The sequence below is a fragment of the Rhinopithecus bieti genome, unplaced genomic scaffold, assembly GCF_001698545.2.
Source record: "Rhinopithecus bieti isolate Rb0 unplaced genomic scaffold, ASM169854v2 scaffold_30957, whole genome shotgun sequence".
NCBI classification, from domain to species: domain Eukaryota; kingdom Metazoa; phylum Chordata; class Mammalia; order Primates; family Cercopithecidae; genus Rhinopithecus; species Rhinopithecus bieti.
In genome coordinates this window covers 1,120,248-1,125,700 of record NW_016813678.1, presented here as the reverse complement: position 1 = coordinate 1,125,700, position 5,453 = coordinate 1,120,248, and the positions used below count along the sequence as shown (strand labels likewise).

Genomic DNA, 5,453 nt, shown 5'->3' with positions numbered 1-5,453 from the left:
GAGGGGAGGGGGCAGATTCCTAACAATATAATTTCAGTAACAGAATCTATCCTGATATAATCCACAAGAAATAATTCCCTGTTTCACCTAAGCTGGTTTGGAGTGGAGGTTTCTATCATGTGCATCCCTCAGAGACTAGATTGATAAAAAGAGTGTATGTGGATTTAAGACTGATGCTTGGCTGGGCACAGTGGCTCACCCCTCTAATCCCAGCACTTTGGGAGACTGAAGCAGGATGATCATTGAAGCCCAGGAGTTCAAGAGCAGCCTGGGCAACACAGCAAGATCCTGTCTCAAAAACATACATACATAAATAAATAGATAAAAAAATAAGACTGATGCTTTATTGCTAAAACTTTCAAAAAATTATCATTTATAAACACGGCCACATTGAATAAGGGTGTCATCACACCCTTATCAATGTTACATATTGCTATTTTGAAATCTCTACTTACCTCTATGAACCTATGGAGTATAAAAAAAATATATACTAATTTTTTAGAAAAATGTGATTTCACTTTAATCTGTATTTCTTAAATAACTAGTGGTAATGTCTTTAATGTGCTAGCCATTTTGATTTTGTTAATATATTTTGTTCATTATCTGTTATTGTTATTAATGTTGTTTCATGAAATCTGAATTAGTTTTCAACTAGGTATTTTTTAGATTTTATTTTCATATGTTTTATAAATATTTTTTAAACTTATTATTTGACTTCTATGTAGGTAAGCTCTATTTTTTTCTCCCTTAGGGAAATTTCTTCAATTCACACTTGAGGAGGAGAGAGCTGACAAGAAAAGGAAGTATGTTCAATCTATATTCTTATTCAACTTAGTAGAAAACGTTAAGTTTTAGTTTATAGAACAATAAGCATGACATCTTTGAATATTCCTAGTGCTATTTTTAACAAAAGAAACATTGATATTATACATGTTCATGATAATCTAACCATTTCCCATTCCTCATATGCTTTCTAGAAGGAATTTATCAAAAGCAATAACGGAATTCTCAAAAGAAGACTGTTTAAATGATGAAAAGGCTATTAATACTATTTTTATTAAGTCTTTAAAATTACAGCAACAAGGATTATAAACCTTTATAAAAGTCAAAGACAGTGAGTGCCATCAGAATGAGAACTTAATTGAACCCTCTTAGCTCATTTTATCTAAGCTACTCATACAGCTATGAGTTATCCAAAAATACAATATTGTCTAATATATGTATGCCACACTACTCAAGAAGAGAGATGAACTATTTAATAGAAGCTATTATCTTTTTTGTGGAAGTGGGTGAAATGGCTTTTCAGCAAACACTTGTGGCTTTCTTTAGAAAAAGTAGCAGCTTCAATATTTAGCTATATATGTCTTGACAAGGAGGATATAATCTTCCTTCCTTCCTTCCTTNCTTCCTTCCTTTTCTCCTTCCTTCCTTCCTTCCTCCCTCCCTGCCTCCCTGCCTCCCTTCTTTCTCTCTCTCTCTCTCTTTCTATCTTTCTCTCTCTCTCTCTCTCTTTCTTTCTTGAGACAGAGTCTCACTCTGTCACCCAGGCTGGAGTGCGGTAGTGCGATTTCGGCTCACTGCAACCTCTGCCTCTGGGCTTCAAGCAATGCTCTGGCCTCAGCCTCCCAAGTAGCTGGAATTACAGGCACCTGCCACCATGCCCAGCTAATTTTTGTATTTTTGGTAGAGATTGGGTTTCACCATGCTAGCCAGGCTGGTCTCAAACTCCCAAACTCAGGTATCTGCCTGCCTCAGCCTCCCAATGGGAGGCTTGAGCCACCGCACCGGCCACTGGGATATCTTTTAAGGTCAGAGCCCCCATAGTATCCAATCCTGTGTCCTAAGTTTAGTGCAGTACCTGGACCTAGTGGGTAGCAACAATTACTTATCTAAATGAATGAATGGGGCCAGTTGTTTCTTGGTTGTGTGGGGAAAAATAGTATGTCTATTACACTGAATTATAGTTCCCTATCATTTTGGCATCAATATTAATAATGATTATAATAATAATACAATCTAACAAGTTAACTTTTGAGTTGTTATTATGTGACAAGCAATTTCCTTACAGCAAACCCAAGGTAAATAATGTTATGTCCTCCTTTTTACAGTTGAGAAAACTAAAGAAATCGAACAACTATGAAAAAAAAAACCAAAAAAAACAAACAAACCAGGGACCTTCCATTGGAGACCCCTTCCTCCTTTTTGGCTGCTTATCCAAGCGACTTGTTCAAGGCCACATTGCAATTTAACAAGACAGCCAGGATTAGAACCCAGTTTTCCAGATTGTCATGTGAAAAGTTTCACTTTCTAAACTCCCGGGAGCCCGAGCAGTGTGAAGAAGAGACGAGAACGACCCCCTGACCGACCCAAGCCCGCGCGCCCCTGCATCCCGCACCCAGCGCCTACGTCCCGCCTCCCTCGCCGCCGCCGCCGCCTCCCTGTCGAAGAGAAAGTCTGAAGGGGATGCTAAAGGAGATAAAGCCAAGATGAAGGACGAACCACAGAGAAGATCTGCAAGGTTGTCTGCTAAACCTGCTCCTCCAAAACCAAAGTCCGAGCCTGAAAAGGCCCCTGCAAAGAAGGGAGAGAAGGTACCGAGAGGGAAAAAGGGAAAAGCTGATTCTGGCAAGAAGGGGAATAACCTTGCAGAAAATGGAGATGCCAAAACCGACCAGGCACAGAGAGCTGAAGGTGCTGGAGAGGCCAAGTGAAGTGTGTGCATTTTTGATAACTGTGTACTTCTGGTGACTGTACGGTTTGAAATACTATTTTTTATCAAGCTTTATAAAAATGCAGAATTTGGTTTTCCTTTTTTTTAAGCTATGTCGTTAGCACACAGAACACTTCATTGTTGTTTTTGGGGGAAGGGACATATGTCACTAATAGAATGTCTCCGGAGCTGGACTGATGTGGGGAAAACACCTTTCCCTTCTAGTTTTGAGAGACTTCCTCTTGGCTCCCAGGAGGAAGGATTTCCTGACTTTGACACACACGGCCACCTTGGCACAAAAGCCTTGTGATATGGCAAAACAAACTAATTTTTAGGTCCTCTTCTCCTTTTCCATCTCTCAGCGTCAACTTAACTCCCATAAGCCCAGATATCCACTGGGACCTGACCCCTAGTCATTGGTTACCAGCGTGTCAGGCAATCTAGACTTTCCAGTAATGCCACTGAGATGGCACCTGTCAAAAGAACAGTGGTTCTGTTTCTAGATCGTGGATCTTCAGAAAAATTCTATTTTCGTTTCACTTCCTGAAAGTCAGAGTCGGCTTGTGAAAAGTTATTAAAGAACTAAATGTGAAATGTCAACCCTCACCCTGTTCAGAGCATCAGATGAAGACTTCACTGGGTTTTATAGTGGCTTTCTGATTTTTGGTAGTCCATTGAAGAAGGGAATTTGAAAGTTGTTGTATACTGTTAACGATTGTCTGTCCATGTCCTGCCTGAAATACCACGATTGTTTATGGAAAGTATCTTTAATAAAGCTGGATACGGTTTGGCTTGGAAAAAACAAAATAAATTAATAAATAAAAATAAAATTTTCCTCAATACCAAAGAAACTTTGGTGTGCTTCAAAATCACCTGCAGAGCTTTTAAAAAATACAGATCCCTGACTGCTCCCATCCCACAACTCACATTCAGTGTATCTCTGCTGGATTCCAGTCATCTGCATTTAAAATAAATTCACCAATTAAATATCATATTCTGCCAATTTTGGACCACTATTCCAGAGTAAATGGCCTATTAAAAAGTGAGAGGGGCCGGGCGCGGTGGCTCACACCTGTAATCTCAGCACTTTGGGAGGCCACAGCGGGCGGATCACAAGGTCAGGAGATCAAGACTATCCTGGCTAACGCGGTGAAACCCCGTCTCTACTAAAAATACACAAAATTAGCTGGGCATGGTGGCGGGCGCCTGTAGTCCCAGCTGCTCGAGAGGCTGAGGCAGGAGAATGGTGTGAACCCGGGAGGCGGAGCTTGCAGTGAGCCGAGATTGCACCATTGCACTCCAGCCTGGGTGACAGAGCGAGACTCCGTCTCAAAAAAAAAAAAAAAAGTGAGAGGGATTCCAATGACCCAATGCAAGTAAAAGGCTTTGTAAAAAAATGTTTAGACCAAGATTTTAATGGTAACAATGTTTTTCATTGTGCAGCAAGAGGCTGTTGTCCCATGATCACGGTCTGTGCCAACCCATGGAAGGCTTGGCATATATACACAAGTAAAACTGTAGGCCTGAAGTCTTTAGTTTTTATCGCATTTGGTTTTTAGAGGAAATCAAGGTTGAGAATAAGACCTCACACCTTGGAAACATAAAGAGTAAATTTATGGCCGGATGCAGTGGCTCACACCTGTAATCCCAACACTTTGGGAGGCTGAGACGGGACAGATCACAAGGTCAGGAGTTCAAGATCAGCCTGGCAAATATGGTGAAACCCGTCTCTACTAAAAATACAAAAATTAGCCAGGCATGGTGGCGGGCACCTGTAGTCCCAGCTACTCAGGAGGCTGAGGCAGAAGTGAGGCAGAAGAATCACTTGAACCCAGGAGGCAGAAGTTGCAGTGAGCCAAGACTGTGCTACTGTACTCCAGCCTGGGCAACAGAGCAAGACTTTGTCTCAAAAAAAAAAGAGTAAATTTATGTATATGTATATGTTACATTAGAATGACACTTAACTGTGGACATATTTTTCTTCTTAAATATATGACTGCTAACTTTCTGAAATGTTTATTATCAATCTTAAAGCTTTGGAAATTAGCTCAGTAAAGTCAGCAACCACCTACAAAAAGGTCAATTACGCCGGGCGCGGTGGCTCAAGCCTGTAATCCCAGCACTTTGGGAGGCCGAGACGGGCGGATCACAAGGTCAGGAGATCGAGACCATCCTGGCTAATACGGTGAAACCCCGTCTCTACTAAAGAATACAAAAAACTAGCCGGGCGACGAGGTGGGCGCCTGTAGTCCCAGCTACTCGGGAGGCGGAGGCAGGAGAATGGCGTGAACCTGGGAGGCGGAGCTTGCAGTGAGCTGAGATCCGGCCACCGCACTCCAGCCTGGGCGACAGAGCCAGACTCCGTCTCAAAAAATAAAAATAAAAATAAATAAAATAAATAAAAAAAATAAAATCAATTACACTTGAAAATTTCAGTAGATAGAAGGTTAGGTAACTTGAGAAAAGCAGGCATAGAGTGAAAAAACCATCTTCTCTCTACTGGCATGGGTTTTCAAAATGATAGCCCACCAAATTGTGTGTTATCTGGGTAAAAATGTAGCCTTTTAAAACAGGTTGCATTGTGATATGATTTTGTGTTTGTGAACCTGAAAGAAAAATTTTTCTAGATCATGAACCTAATTTACCCTGTGGGAAATCATTTTAACATAGGAAAAGAAATCCACTAAGAGACCCTCTCTTTCTGTCAACATGCACCTTCCAAAAAAAAAAAAAAAAAAAAAAA

General features: G+C 40.9%; 1 pseudogene; it reads left to right on the top strand.

Moving 5' to 3' along the window:
- LOC108513186 (non-histone chromosomal protein HMG-17 pseudogene) overlaps positions 1-2,711 on the top strand; it is a 10,520-nt pseudogene extending 7,809 nt beyond the window's left edge.
- Positions 2,712-5,453: the final 2,742 nt, after the last annotated feature.